This window comes from Plecotus auritus (assembly GCF_963455305.1).
Source record: "Plecotus auritus genome assembly, chromosome: 10".
Classification (NCBI taxonomy): Eukaryota; Metazoa; Chordata; class Mammalia; order Chiroptera; family Vespertilionidae; genus Plecotus; species Plecotus auritus.
In genome coordinates, this window is record NC_137785.1 from 31201399 (window position 1) to 31217837 (window position 16439).

A 16439-nucleotide genomic window follows, 5' to 3' on the forward strand; every position below is an offset into this window, starting at 1 on the left:
TAGATAACTGCTATTAACACTTAATAAAATTCCTTTTCAACTTTTCAAAAGTTTATATAGACAGATCTATATTTACTTATAAAAGTATACACATATGTTTAATAGAACATGCTTTAAATATTGCTTTGCAACTTGCTTTCTTCACTTACCTATATATATTATAGCCATCTTTTGTCAGTATATATGAGTTCACCTCTTTTTTTCTTATGATTGCAATGTATTTCAGATGTATCATAGATCGTCACGATCTATTTTTTTAAATAAGTCTTTATTGTTCAGATTAATACAGTTGTCGCCCCCCATAGCTCCCCTCCACCCAGTTCCCACCCCACCCCATGCTCTTACCCTCCCCCCACGCTCTTACCCCCCCCCACTGTCCTCATCCATAGGTGTACGATTTTTGTCCAGTCTCTTCCTGCACCCCCCACACCCCTTTCCCCCCAAGAATTGTCAGTCCATTCCCTTTCTATGCCCCTGATTCTATTATATTCACCAGTTTATTCTGTTCATCAGATTTTTTTATTCACTTGATTTTTAGATTCATTTGTTGATAGATACGTATTTGTTGTTCATAACTTTTATCTTTACCTTTTTCCTCTTCTTCCTCTTCTTCCTCTTCTTAAACAATACCTTTCAGCATTTCATATAATACTGGCTTGGCGGTGATGAACTCCTTTAGCTTTTTCTTATCTGTGAAGCTCTTTATCTGACCTTCCATTCTGAATGATAGCTTTGCTGGGTAGAGTAATCTTGGTTGTAGGTTCTTGCTATTCATCACTTTGAATATTTCTTGCCACTCCCTTCTGGCCTGCATAGTTTCTGTTGAGAAATCAGCTGACAATCATATAGGTACTCCCTTGTAGGTAACTAACTGTTTTTCTCTTGCTGCTTTTAATATTCTGTCTTTGTCTTTTGCCCTTTTATTTTATTTTATTTTATTTATTTATTCATTTGTTTGTTTATTTATTTATTTATTTTTGCCCTTGGCATTTTAATTATGATGTGTCTTTTCTTTTTCTTTTTCTTTTTAAATATATTTTATTGATTTTTTACAGAGAGGAAGGGAGAGGACAGAGAGTTAGAAACATCAATGAGAGAGAAACATCGATCAGCTGCCTCCTGCACACCCACTACTGGGGATGTGCCCAGAACCAAGGTACATGCCCTTGACTGGAATCGAACCTGGGACCCTTGAGTCCGCAGTCCAACACTCTATCCACTGAGCCAAACTGGTTAGGGCCAAATAAAACCTCAGCTACATATAGAGGAAGAAAGAGGGAGAGAGAAACATCATGATGAAAGAGAAACATCAATCAGCTGCCTCTTGCACACCTCCCACTGGGGATGTGCCCACAACCCAGGTACATGCCCTTGACCGGAACCAAACCTGGGACCCTTCGATCCACAGGCTGAAACTCTGTTCACTGAGCCAAACTGGTTAGGGCTATGATGTGTCTTGGTGTGGTACTCTTTGGATTCCTTTTGTTTGGGGTTCTCTGTGCTTCCTGGACTTGTAAGTCTATTTCTTTCACCAGGTGGGGGAAGTTTTCAGTCATTATTTCTTCAAATAGGTTTTCAGTATCTTGTTCTCTCTCTTCTTCTGGCACCCCCATAATTTGGATGTTGGTACGCTTGAAGTTGTCCCAGAGGCTCCTTACACTATCTTCATATTTTTGGATTCTTTTTTCTTTTTGCTTTTCTGGTAGGGTGTTTTTTGCTTCTTTGTATTTCAAATCTTTGACTTGATTCTTGTGTTTCTCTAGTCTGCTGTTGGGTCTCTGTATATTATTCTTTATTTCAGTCAGTGTATGTTTAATTTCTAGTTGGTCCTTTTTCATATCCTCGAGGGTCTCGCTAAATTTATTGACCTTTTCTAGGAAATTCTTGAAAAACCTTACAACCATGGTTTTGAACTCTATATCCAGTCGTTTGCTTTCCTCCATTTCTTTCGTTTGTGATCTGTTTCTTTGTCTCCGCATTTTGGCTGCTTCCCTGAGTGGGTAGAATAGCTTTGTGTGGTAGGTGTCCTATAGAGCCCAGTGGCTCAGCCTCCCCAGTTACCTGAGGTGGACACTCCTGGTGCACCCCTTTGTTGTCTGTGTGCACAGTCTTGTTGTAGTTAAGCCTTGATTGTGGTTAGTGTCACTGGGAGGAATTGACCTCCAGGCCAATTGGCTGTGAGGATCAGCTGTGTCTACGATGGGAGAACTTCTGTGCTGGACACACCCTTATGGGGCAAGACTTGCTTCAGTGGGGCTTTGGTGCTCACTGACTCTGCCCCCTGAGTGTGTCCCTTTTGGATCTGAGGAGTTGTAATATGGATGGTCCCACTCTGACCACTGGGTACACTGGCTCTGGGATCTCCAAGGAGGTGCAAATTTAGCCTCTGCCTGAGGCCACCTATCAGGAGCTACAGAGAGATCTTCAGATTCCTCTTCTTTGTTTGGGGTTTGGAGGTGCCCAGATGAGGCCCAGCTGTGAAGCAATGCAAGCTGCTGTGGGGCCTTGGGCCTTCTTTTGGAAGTTCTGGGGCTCTCTGACCCAGCTGCAGTTTGTTAGGTAATTTTAGATTGCAAAGGGCCAGGCCATTCATATGCAAAAGCCTCTGCACACTGCTTGGGTGGGGCAGGGTCTCAGGGAATCAATAGGGTGGAGCAAACAGCTATGGCTGATCCTTAGCCCTGTCCTAAGAGGCCCCCGGGTCTCAGTGTAACTAGGTAATTGCTGCAAGCACCTCTAAGAGAAAGCGGCTCTCGAGTTCCACCCAAAGCCAGACAGTCCAGTTTCTCCCCATATGAGTCTGGGTCCCCAGAGTCTCCCCTGGAACTGGCATTCAGAGCAGTCAGGAGCTTGTGTCTCCCTCCCAATTGAAAAAGACAACCGCGTACTCAGTTGCCAGCCTTTTCCACGCATGCGCCTCCGTACCTCTGCACTTTACTTCTGCAGCTCCTCTGAGTCTCAGTGTGCTTTTCTCTTTCCTTCTAATTGTAGAATTTCCACTCAGCCAGCCTTCCTATGGTTCTGGATGATGTCTTTTTTTGTCTTTTAGTTGTAGTTTTGAAGTGGTTGTGCGAGGTAGCCATTTCAGGTGTTTACCTATGCCGCCATCTTGGTTTCTCACCGTCATGATCTATTGTTAAGCAAGTAAAACAAGGGGAAGAATAGTATGCATAAATTATTTCATTTTTATAAAAATTATGTGTTCAGCCCTAGCTGGTTTGACTCAATGGATAGAGAGTCAGCCTGTGGACTGAGGGGTCCCAGGTTCAATTCTGGTCAAGGGCATGTACCTGGGTTGCGGGCTTGATCCAGGGGCATACAGGTGGCAGTCAATCAATGATTCTCTCTCATCATTGTTGTTTCTGTGTCTCTCTCCATTACTCTCTAAAATCAATAAAATATATTTTTTTAAAAATTATGTGTACATATTTCCCATGAAAGACTCCTTTGAGAGGGAGAGTAGGATGGAGGGCTGAAGAGGAAGAATTTTCACATCATATATATTTTTATGTTTAAAAATACTTTTGTAAAGATTATTTATTACTTTTCAAAAACAAAAGACTAGTAAAAGGGTTTCTAAAATACTAAACAATATACACCTTAACTTATGAAGCCAGAATTTAAAACACCACTTAGATGTGATATGCACCTATTTTAACACACAAGGGCCCCTCCAGGTTAACTGGCCTAACTGGCTTTTCTTCAGGCCCTGGAATAAGATTTCTCCTCCATCCTGGGCACATATTTGGCTGCCTTGTAAATGTGTCAATTCCGACCTAATCTACTTACTTTTAAATTCAGGTATGTCCTCATGAGCAAGTTTACAGTGACCTAGTCTGTGGCCAGATTCTGAGAGAGGACAAGAGGCACCACTGTGTCCTCACCAGACCCACCACACTCTGGGCCTCAATGTGCCCTTTTGTGAAATGGGGCTTCCAACAGTCCCTACCTCATAGCATACAGCCCAAGCATTCTCAGAGCTCAGGAACCAGTAGACCTTTTTGTTATGAAACAGGAATTTTCTCAACCCTGTGTCATCTAGCCTGCAGAAATAACCTGTCTGCTGAGGCTACACCTATCTCTGGTAAACCCCAATTTCAACTGTTTGAGGCTCTCCTATGCTCATATAGAAGCTGTTTCTTTGAAGTTATTCAGATATTTGTACTTGTAAAAGTGAAGTCGTACTTGAAAATGGCTGGTGAGTTCTCTGAGAGAAGGGCTCAGCATATGTTCAAGTTACTATGTTTTGTTTTTCTTTCTTTGCCTAAGGGTCTTTAAAGAATGTGGAATTAATGGAGACTAATATGCATAAAATCAGTTTTTGCCTTAAAAAAACCACACTGCAAAATAATATTTAAACTGTCTGCTGAGGAAATATTTAAACTGTCATGGGAAAATACTTATAAAATTATGTGGGGAAAAAGATTACAAAATAGCATGCTAGGCATGATTGCTTTTCTGATAAAAAAAATAGATATGTGGCCCTGGCTGTTTTTGCCTAGTGGTTAGAGTGTCGGCCCTCAGGCTGAGGAGTTTCAGGTTTGATTCCAGTCAAGGGCACCCACCTGGTTGCAGGCTGCATCCCTACCCCCTTTCCCCCCTCGGGGTGCGTGCAGGAGGCAACCAATCGATGTCTCTCTGACATGACGTTTCTGTGTCTCCACCTCCCTTCCACTCTCTCTAAAAATCAATGGGGGGAAAATATCCTTGGGTGAGGATTAACATATATATGTGCACATTTGCATTAAAATTGTTAACAAAGTCTCCCAAAGGTTAACATTAGTCCTTAAGAAAGAGGAGACACTTGCAGGGGATTTTTATTTCATTCCTTGAGCATTTGGTGTTTTCCAAATATTCTATGATGATTATTGCTTTTGTCCTCCAACAAAAATCAAGAAATAAATGTTTACAAAAATGTCGCTGCTGGACATGAGATGTGCATTGAGAAAAGTTACCCACTAAATATTTCCAAACTTTAACTGAGCAGTCAAGACAGGTCAGGCCTTGGGATCAAATTAGCCTCTGTGCAGCAATTAGGCAGGCCTTTCTACCTCTGTCGCATGTCTGCCACAACCTCTCTGGCTCCATCTGGCCACATACCTGTTACAGTGTGGCAGCAGTGTGACCTGTCCAAGGCGGGCCTCAGCTGGTAGGACAGGTTAGTCTGCTCTGGTCCCTCCACTCAGAGCCCCACTCCTGTGGGTGAGAGGGGAGCAAATACATGAGTGTCAGGGGACCCAGGAGAAAGGCAGTCATTTAATGACTGTTGCTACATGGTCACATCTGTCCATGACTCAGTCCAGCCTCTAACCCTCCATGGCTCCCAGTGCCCTCAACACAGAGTCTAACTCCTCAGTCAGGCCCTGAAGGGCCCTTATGGCCCGTCTCCTTGCCACTTCCCCAGGCTTATCTCTTTCTCCTGTCCACTGACCCAATCTTCCTCTCACCATCTGAGATCATGGAATAGAAAGAATAAACCACGATGTTATATAGCAATCAAGCTATAACCACTGTACCTTCCATAAGGGCAAGTTGGCTTATTCACTAAAATGTGAAACTCACATTCCTTTGATTCAACTGATTCCACCTCTGAGACTCTATCCTACATATACACGTACAAGTTTGTACAAAGACCTTTGTACAGAAGTAACTGAAAAGTAATAACTAAGAAACATCCTAAATCATGTCAAAAGCGAACTAGTTATATAATTCATTTGTTTACATAATGGACTACTATACAGTTAAGTTTAAAGGGCGTTACCATGACCAGAAGGTCATGGTTCGATTCCCGGTCAGGGCTCATGCCGGGTTGCAGGCTTAATCTCTAGTGTGGGGCATGCGGGAGGCAGCCGATCAATGATTCTCATCACTGATGTTTTTATCTCTCACTCCCTCTCCCTCTCTCTGAAATCAATAAAATCATTAAAAACAAACAAACAACTAAATGTATGCTAAATGCAATCTTAGACTGGATCCTGGAAGAGAATAAAAAAGACATTAGACTGCTCTGACCAGTGTGCTCTGTGGTTAGAGTGTCAGCTTGTGCACCAAAGGGTCTCGGGTTTGATTCCCAGTCGAGTGCACATACCTGGGTTGCAAGTTCGATCCCTGGCCCCGGTTTGGGCACAAGTGGGAGGCAATTAATCAATGTGTCCCTCTCACATCAATATTTCTCACTGTCTGTCTCTCTTTCTTTCTCTCCTTCCCTCCTTCCTTCTCTCCCTTCCTCCCTCTCTCTCTAAAAATTCAATGGAAAAAATATCTTCAGATGAGGATTAACAAACACACACACACACACACACACACACACACACACAAACAGACATTAGTGGAAAAACTAGTACAATCTGAAAAAAAATCTGGAGTTTAATTAATGGTATTGTACCAATGTTAATTTCTTGGTTTTGACCAAGAAATTACAATGGCTATGTAATAGAGGAAACTGGGAGAAGGGTATACAAGTACTATCTTTGCATCTATTTTGTAAATCTAAAATTCTTGCAACATAAAAGTACATTTGAAAAAAAATTTACTGTATGTTTCTATATTTGTAGATCTCTAAAGAGGAGGAAAAATAATAAGTTTGTGTATTCACAAAATACATCCTTTCTTATGATGATTACTTTTTCTTAATTCTGGAATGATTATCCAGTTTGATAGTTGATGAATATTTTAAAAATAATTTACACACACACATTTGCATCATGATTTTTTCAGAGTGCCAATGTCATTCTTTGAAATTTTTAATCTGATGGGATTATTTTTAATCCAATGTTTTAGTTTTGGATCGCAGTTAGAAATTACACATGGCTGAGGAATGGAGTGAAAGTAAAGAAACAGGGCAATTCACTAGAAACCAACTCACAAAATGTTCATATCACCAAATGGCCCACTCATTGAATTGAACAAAAATGCTTTTAACATTGTTAACCAAAATGGTTTAACAGATTGTAGGGAAATGGAATTTTCTTTACTTAGGTCCCCTCAGAGCAAGGGAGCTGAAAGTGTCCTGGGTCAAAGATGTTTCTCTTTCTCCCTCTTCCTTTCTCACTCATTTTTGTTCAATTCAATGAGTGGGACAGCCGGGAACGGGCTTCTCAGAAGGGTGAGAACCTGAAGACAGTAATAGTCTTCAGGAAATCTGGCCACTGACTTTGCTGGCTCCCAATGTGGCATGGCTGACCCTGAGTTATGGGTGAGAACCAGGAGTGCAGTGCAGGCTAACCTACTTTATATGGAAAAGCTTCCATTCTTATGTAAGGTTTTCCGGAATGGTGATGTAAGTCCTGGGGATTCAAAGGCTGTAGTATTACAAGAACCAACTTTCCAGATCCTTATGCACCCATGTCCCAGAAGGCCCAGGAAGTCTTGTTGAGATAGGTTGCTTCTGCCCCTGTCCCAGGTGGTAAAATTGTGACTATCTTTCCAGTAAAATTGTGAATACCATCAACTCATTCACGCATTCTATTATTAGTCGCCTATCATGTGCATTAGGCATTGTTCTAGGTTCTGGGGATCCAGCAGGGAACAAATCAAGAGCTCCCGCTCTCCTTTTATAAAGCTTACCTTCTGGAGGGGGAGATAGAGAAAACCAATAAGGGAAATGGACATGTTAGAGTAGTAAGTGCTAAAGAGAAAAATAAAATGTAAAAATAAAATAATTTTTAAAACTAGTGGGGAAGGGAAGCAGGGATTTTTCATCACCACATTCTCATCCCAACTGGATGTGTGAGCCTCCAGCAATGGCATGCACCCCTCTGGATTGTTTCCCATTGTTCTAGTTGGATGCTGTGCTGTCCTGTCACCATGTGGCGGGGAGCTCTGATGGGCCACTCCTGGGGCGTATGCCTGCCTTGGGATGGAATCAGCCTCATCCAATGGTCCAGCTGGAAGCAGGGAGGAGTTGGTTACTCAGAGCAAGGTGGGGGTTAGGAGGGGCAAGGGAGAAAGCAAAAACTGAGCCAAACCGGTCAGAGCACTACTATCATTTTTGTTAATATCAGGGGGCCCCATCTCTCACCTGTGCCAGTTACCAATTTATTGCCTCTTAATTCCAAAAATTTATCAGATGACACAGGTTAGGCCTTGTCAGTAGAGGGCGCTAGAAGGACATTGCGGAAGTTAGGGGCTTCTCCCCAGATGCCAATGCTTTGTTCTTGTACTTGTTCCTCGACTGTGACCAGTAGGTGGCTGCTATTCTCCACATTGTAGTTCATCACCTTTTTGAGCTCAGCTAGGGACACAGCACTTAACCCAAGTTAGACATCTATTGAAAACATGGAATAGAATCATGATTTCTCACTGAACTGACTGTCTTTCCGGATGTTCTGCAAATGGAAATAGAAAGATGAAAAACAGAGACAAGCATCTTTTCAAAGAGCCATTTCCAGCCCTGCTGGGAAAATGTTTAAATAAAAAAAAGATCCATGGTATTAAAGCTCATCTCATAAAAATTCATCAAGAAAATTAAGGAAACAAGTCTGGAAATTGAAGGAATTTTTTAACTTTCAAGATCTATACTCAGTCCTAACCGGTTTGGCTCAGTGGTAGAGCGTCAGCCTGTGGACTGAAGGGTCTCAGGTTCGATTCCAGTCAAGGGCATGTACCTTGGTTGCGGGCACATCCCCAGTAGGGGGTGTGCAGGAGGAAGCTGATCAATGTTTCTCTCTCATCGATGTTTCTAACTCTCTATCGCTCTCCCTTCCTCTCTGTAAAAAATCAATAAAATATATATTTTTAAAAAAAGATCTATACTCAGAGTCAAGGCAAGTGATATTTGTTGCCTAGAAACTACTCTGGTCCCTTAGTTAGCTTTTGCTAACCATTCCCAAAACACAATGGCTTAAAATACTGATTTTTAAAAATATATTTTTTATTGATTTTTAGAGAGTGAGAAAGGAAGTGGGAGAAAGAGAAACATCTATATGAGAGCCTGACATTGATAGGCTGCTTCCTGCATGCCCCTGACCTGGAATCGAGCCCATAACCCAGAATGTGCCCTGACGGAATCAAACCAGCAATCTTTTTTTTTTTAATCTTTATTGTTGAAAGTATTACAGATGTCCCCTTTGTTTCTAGTGTGATTTTTTCCCTGGGAACAAATCCTTTTATTATTTATTATTTTTTATTTTTTTAATCTTTATTGTTGAGAGTATTACATATTTCCCCCTTTTCCCCTCATTGCCTGTCTCCACATGGTTCTCACCCTGCCCCAGACCTTCACCACCCTACTGTCTGTGTCCATAGGTAAGATCTTTGGTTAATCTCCTCCCACCTCCCCCTCCCCCACTTCCCTCTGAGATTAGTCAGTCTGTTCTATGCTTCCATGTCTCTAATTCTATTTTATTCACCAGTTTAGTTTATTCATTAGATTTCTTATTCATTTATTTTGATTTATAGATTCAACTAGAGGCCCAGTGCACAAAATTCTTGCACTGGGGCGGGGGAGGGGGTCCCTCTCACCAGCTGTGAGCCCGGCTCCTGGTTGAGCAGCACTCCCCCTGTGGGATCGGGCCGAAACTGGCTCTCCAACATCCCCTAAGGGGTCCCAGATTGTGAGAGGGTGCAGGCCAGGCCGAGGGACTCCACAGGTGCACGATGGGGCAGGGGAGAGACACAGGAGGTTGGCTGACAGGGGGAGGGCTCCAGGGCGTGCCAGCCCCTCTCGCTCAGTCCCCATCCACAGGACCCCAGCAGCAAGCTAACCTACTGGTCATTGCTGGTTTGATTCTAGTGGTCAGTGCACATCATAGCAATTGATCAACCTGTTGATTGTCTGCCCCCTGGTGGTCAGTGCAAACAGTTAGCTACCTTAGCATATCATTAGCATATTACACTTTGATTGGTTGAACGGCCAACTGGTCAACCAGACACTTAGCATATTAGGCTTTTATTATATAGGATTGTTGATAGATATGTATTTATTGCCATTTTAATGTTCGTATTCCTTCTTCTCTTTTTCTTCTTTTCTTCTTGTTCTTCTTCCTCTTCCTCTTCCTCTTCTTAAAGAATACTGTTCAACATTTCATGTAGTACTGGTTCGGTGGTGATGAACTCCTTTTGCTTTTTCTCATCCGTCAAGTTTTTGTTGTGTTTTTTTTTTGACCTTCAATTCTAAATGATAGCTTTGCTGAGTAGAGTAATCTTGGTTGTAAGTTCTTGCTACTCATCACTTTGAATATTTCTTGCCACTCCCTTCTGGCCTGCATAGTTTCTGTTGAGAAATCAGCTGACAGTCATATGGGCACTCCCTCGTAGGTAACTAACTGCTTTTCCCTTGCTGCTTTTAAGATTTTCTTTGTCTTTAACCCTTGGCATTTTAATTATGATATGTCTTTGTGTGGGCCTCTTTGGGTTCCTCTTATTTGGGATTCTGTGCTTCCTGGAATTGTAAATCTATTTCTTTCACCAGGTAGGGGAAGTTTTTTGTCATTATTTCTTCAAATAAGTTTTCAATATCTTGCTCTCTCTCTCTTCTCCTTCAGGCACCCCTGTAATGCAAATATTGGTATGCTTGAAGTTGTCCCAGAGGCTCCTTACACTATCTTCATATTTTTAGATTCTTTTTTCTTTTTGCTCTTCTGATTTTTGCTTCTTCATAATTCAAATTGTTGATTTGATTCTCAGAATCTTCTACTCTACTGTTGAATCCCTGTAAATTATTCTTTATTTCACTTGTTAGTGTATGCTTAATTTCTGACTGGTCCTTTTTCGGGTCTTTGACATTCTCACTAAGATCCTTGAAAGTCTCATCAAGATCTTTGAGTAATCTTATAACCATGGTTTTTAACTCTGTATCCAGTAGTTTGCTTGCTTTCATTTCTTTCATTTGTGACATGTTTCTTTATCTTCACATTTTGGCTGCTTCCCTGTGTTTGTTTCTATGTATTAGATAGAGCTGCTATGTCTCCTGGAATTGGTAGAGTGGCCTTGTGTAGTAGGTGTCCTACAGGGCCCAGTGGCTCAGCCTTCCCAGTCACCTGAGCTGGGCACTCTAGGTGTGCCCCTGTGTGGCTATGTGCACAGTCTTGTAGTTGAGCCTTGATTGCTATTGGCGTCACTAGGAGGAGTTGACCTCCAGGACAATTGGCTGTGAGGACCAGCTACAACTACAGTGGAAGAGCTGCTGTGCAGGAGACACCCCTATGGAGCAAGACTTGCTTTAGTGGGGCTTTGGTGCTCATGAGTGCCTCTTGAGTGTGTCACTAGTGGATGTGTAGAGTTGTAATCTGCTATGGTTTGAAGCTATTAATTGGATGCACTAGCTCTAGGGCCTCCTGGGAAGTGCAAAGTCAGCCACTACCTGGGGCCAACCAGCAGGAGCTACAGAGGGAACTGCAGACAGCTATTTGCTATTTGTATTGGGCTTAGAGGTGCCCAAGTGAGGCCCAGCTGTGAAGCAAGGAAGGCTGGTGCTAGTGCCAGGTCTTAGGCCTTTTATTGATAGGTTTGGGACATGCTGTCACCAACTGCAGCTTGTTTGAGAGATTTAGCAAAGTCTGAAGCTTGAGCCAGGACAAGCCACTCATATGAAAAACTGCTGCCAACAGCTTGGGTGGGGCTGGAAACTGGATGGGGTGGGGTCCCAGTGCAGAGAGAATAGTGTGCTCCAGGCTGATGGAGACTCAGATATGGCTTCCAGTCAGCCCTGCAATAGGGAAGGTCCCAGCACAGGAACAATGACCCCTGAGAGAACCCTTAGAGAAAGCTGCTCCCAAGTTCCTGCCCCAATGCCAGACAGTTTCTCCCCATATGTGTCTGGTTCCCCCAAAGACACCCAGTGCTGGAAGTCTGAGTAAGTTCGTGCATGATCCCTTTAAATAAAATATCTGGGTCTCCAGCATCCTCGTGTCACCCAGCCACAATTTCCATGGTTTTTACAACCCTTAGTTGAGGAGACTTCTCTTTTCAGCTCTGGAACCCTGGGCTGGAGGTCTGGTATGGAGCTGGGACCCCTTGCTCCACATGGGTGGCCTCCAAAGAGACATCTCTCTCCTGATTAAAGAAAATGGCACACATGGGTGTCAGACCAGCCCATTCTGCGCCTCCACCCCTCCTACCAGTCTCAGTGTGCTTTCTTTTTCACTTCTCTAATTGTAGCACTTCCATTCATCCAGCTTTCAGGCAGTTCTGAGTGATGGTTGTTCTGCATCTTAGTTGTAAGTTTGATGTAATTGTGGGAGGCAGTGAGCACAGACATTTACCTACACTGCCATTTTGTTTCTTGTCCCCTTTGTGGGTTTTTTGTGTTTTATTTTTCCCATTAACCCCCTCCTCCCCTCACTTGCCCCTCCCAAGCCTTTGCCACACTATTGTCTGTGTCCATGGGCTATTTATATCCTATATAATAAAAGCCTAATATGCTAAGTGTCCGATTGTCCAGTCGACCATTCAACCAATCAAAGCGTAATATGCTAATGATATGTTAAGGCCACTCAAAGGCTCGCTATGATGTGCACTGATCACCAGGGGGCAGACCCTCTGACTGGTAGGTTAGCTTGCTGCTGGGGTCTGGCTGAGCAGGACTGAGCAAGACGGGCTGGACATGCCCTGGAACCCTCCCACGGTTCCTCCTCAGCTGACCAACCTCCTGCGACCCTCCCCGGCCCAGATCAATCGTTCACCGGCGGGGTCCCTCAGTCTGACCTGTGCCCTCTTGCAATCTGAGACCTCTCAGGGGATGTTGGAGAGCTGGTTTTGGCCCGATCCCGCAGACCAGGCTGAGGGACCCCACTGGTGCATGAATTCATGAACCAGGCCTCTAGTATGCATATAAATTCCCCGATTTATCTCCCCCCACACCCCTCTCACCTCCACCTTCCCTCTGAAATTCATCTGTCTGTTCGTGAACCAGCAATCTTTTGGTGCACCAGACAACACCCAACCAATTGAGCCACACTGGCCAGGGCATTAAAATACCGATTTTTTTAAGCTCCTGATTTTGTGGGATCATTTGGGCTGAGGTGAGCCGGGCAGTTCTTCTCTTAGTCTCATCTGGGCTCACTCCCATGAAGGATGCAAGTGCAGTCAGCTAGTGGGGTGACTAGGGGATGGTTGGTCTAGGATGGCCATCCTCACATTTATGGATGGATGGCAATTGGTATAGATCAGTGGTTGGCAAACCACAGCTCACAAGCCACATGCGGCTCTTTGGCCTCTTGTGTATGGCTCTTCCACAAAATTCCACATGCAGGCGCGCACGTACAGTGCAGATTGAAACTTTGTGGTCCATGAGCAGAAGTCGGTTTTTGGCTCTCAAAAGAAATTTCAATTGTTTTACTGTTGATATTTGGCTCTGTTGACTAATGAGTTTGCCGACCACTGGTATAGATGGCTGGGATGATGGTTTTAATGGAACCATGTGTCAACAGCAGGCCAGCCAAGCTTATTCACATGGTGGTGCTTGGGGTTCTCAAGACCCACAAGGGAGGACAAGTATCAAAGTGAACAAGCAATTTTAAGTCTCTGCTTTTAATCACATTTGCTATTGTCCAATTTGTCAAAACAAGTCAATGGCTAAGATTAATGTGTAAGGTGTGCAAATGAGAGGAGGATTATGGAGGCCATTTTAACAAGCAATCTACCAAACATGGGATCCAGGATGATACAAAGATGCCAGCAGTCCCCAACAGAAGTAGTAAAATGCCTCTATTTGAGAGAGTTCTACAGTTGTGACCTCCTCAAATGGCCTTTGTTTCCAGCGTGAAGCCAGATTGGAGATAGTTAATGCTAACAGCGTCCTAAACCTTGGGCCATTCCTCCAGTAACTAAAAAGTTGTCCTATGAATAGGTGCCTTTTTCCAAATTTCATATATCACAGAAAATTAAGGAGTCAGTGCTTTAACTAAATTCATATTTCAAAACCCAAGTAAGAGACATTAAAGACGTGAAGAATCCCTGATATGCCTCTTAGATGCCTTCTCAGATGCCATGGGCAGTGGAATGGAAAGAAATAAAATAGAAAAGGTTAATGGTTAATAAAATGGTCTCTTTGGAGTTCTACTTTAGTACTGTTGGACACATAGTTAAAGGAAGGTTCCTAATGTTCAAGTGCTTCTTGCTGTACAAAAAGAATACTTAAGATCAAATTGCCAAGGATGTCCCATCTCACCACTCATTTTCAATGCCATACTGGAAGTCTTAGCTATGCAATAAGAGAAGAAAATAAAATAAAATAAAATGTATACAGATAAAAAAGGAAGAAATAAAACTCTCTTTGCTCATAGGTAACATGATTTTCTATTTAGAAAATCCAAAAAATAAATTTAAAAACCCTTCTGAAACTAATAAGCAATTATAGCAAGGTTGGATAGAAGGTTAATATACAACAGATCAAATGACAAGTTCAAGTGTTATATCTATTGATCATATCACTGCCTAATAATGAAGTCATGTATATTTATTATGTTTCCCCTTCTCAAGAAAATTTCATCCTAATAGCTTTCATTACTAGAATGTGTTCAAGGAGAAAAATAATTTTTTTCTAAAATTGAGGGACTATTGATGAAATAAAAAAAGAAAGAATGTTGGTAACTGTAGCAACTGTGTGATAGTTACATAAGGATTCATTTAACCATCCTCTGAATAAAATAAACACCTCCTTCTGTGACTTTGCATGGCTCCTAGAAGAATACCAGCAATCCTGAGCATGGCCTACTAGGCCACATCCTGCCAACCACCCCCAGCCTCACTCTCCCCTGATTCCCCTTGCTTTACTCTCTCTGCTCCATCAACATTGAACTTCCAGGCCATGCTTCCTTCTGCCCCAGATCTCTAGAACCTACTTTTCTACTGCCTGGAAGACTCTACCAGCCGTGGGCAAACTACGGCCCGCAGGCCGGATCCAGCTGTTCTATCCAGTTCTCTTGCTCTCCCCTCCGCTCCTTTACTTTGAATTTATATTAGTTCACACAAACACTCCATCCATGCTTTTGTTCCGGCTCTCCAGTCCAGTTTAAGAACCCATTGTGGCACTCGAGTCAAAAAGTTTGCCCACCCCTGCATCCCTTGTCTAATTAGTGACTATTCATCTTTCAGATCTCAATGCTAGCATTGCTTCCTCCAGGAAGTCATCCTTAAAAACCCTGACCAGATCTATCTTGTGGTTTATTTCCAAGCAGCACTTAGTGCAGTTTTACTTGCAATTAGTAAAAATAGCCAACATTTAATTAGCATGTACTTTGTGCTGGAGCTGTTTTGAGAACTTCATGGTTGCCTACTCGTTTGATTTTCTCAAGGCACAGAAAGTGAAAGTTGCTCAAGGTTACACAGCTGGTAAGTGGTACAGGTCGGACCCAAACCCTATCAGAGCTGACATCTTAACCATTCTGCTCTTCTCCCTCTCTCTGAAGTAATAATATGAATTTCCCCTACCAGGCTATGATCCCTTCAATGGCAGATATTCACTGTTTATAAACTGAATTGTGACCCCCTCCACCACCAATTCAGATGTTGAAGTTCTAACCTTCACTGTGAATGCATTTGGAGATAGGGCCTTTAAGAAGGAAATCATAGTTGAAGTGAAGTCATAAGGATAGGACCCTAATCCAATAGAACTGGTGTTCTTATGTCTTAGCCCTTTTGGGGTGCTATATAGAACACCACAGGCTGGGTACTTATAAACAACAGAATTTTATTGCACACAATTCTGGAAACGTAGAAGTCCATGATAAAAGCTCTAGCAGATTTGGGATCTGATGAGGATCTGCTTTCTGGTTTATAGAAGGCTGTCTTCTCACTGTAACACATGGTATAAGGCTGTCTTCTTTTATAAGGGTACTAATCCATTCATGAAGACTCCACCCTTGTGACCTAATCACCTCCCAAAGCACATTGGGCATTAGGATTTTAACATATGAATTGGGGTTGGGGGAGAGGCAAACATTCATTTTCTAGCACCTTATAGGAAGAGGAAGAGACATCAGGAGTGTGCATGCACAGAGGAAAGGCCATGTGAGGACAAAATGAGAAGGCAGCCATCTGCAAGCCAAGGAAAGAAACCTCAGGAGAAAACAACCCTTCCAGCACCTTGATCTTGGACTTTCAGCCTCCAGAACTGTGAGAAATTAATTTCTGTTGTTTAAGCCACACAGTCTGTGGTATTTTTATTAGGTCAGCCATAGCAGACTAATACATTGTCTCTTCTTGCTTGCCATTATATATTTTGTACTAAGCACCATGTCTAACATATAGCAAGTACTCCAAAAATATATACTCCGGTGTCACCACCTTTTCTGAAAAGTCTTCCCTCACCCTTCTCCCACTCCTTCTCTGGCTTAAGTGCCCCTTCTGGGTTTCAGTTGCTATATTTTTCATTTGGTTCTGGAAGGATAATTTCTTTCTAAAAGGTAATCTTTGGCCCTGGCCAGGTACCTCATTTGGTTAGAGCATCATTCCTATATGCCAAGGTTGCAGGTTCAATCCCTAGTCAGGGTATTACA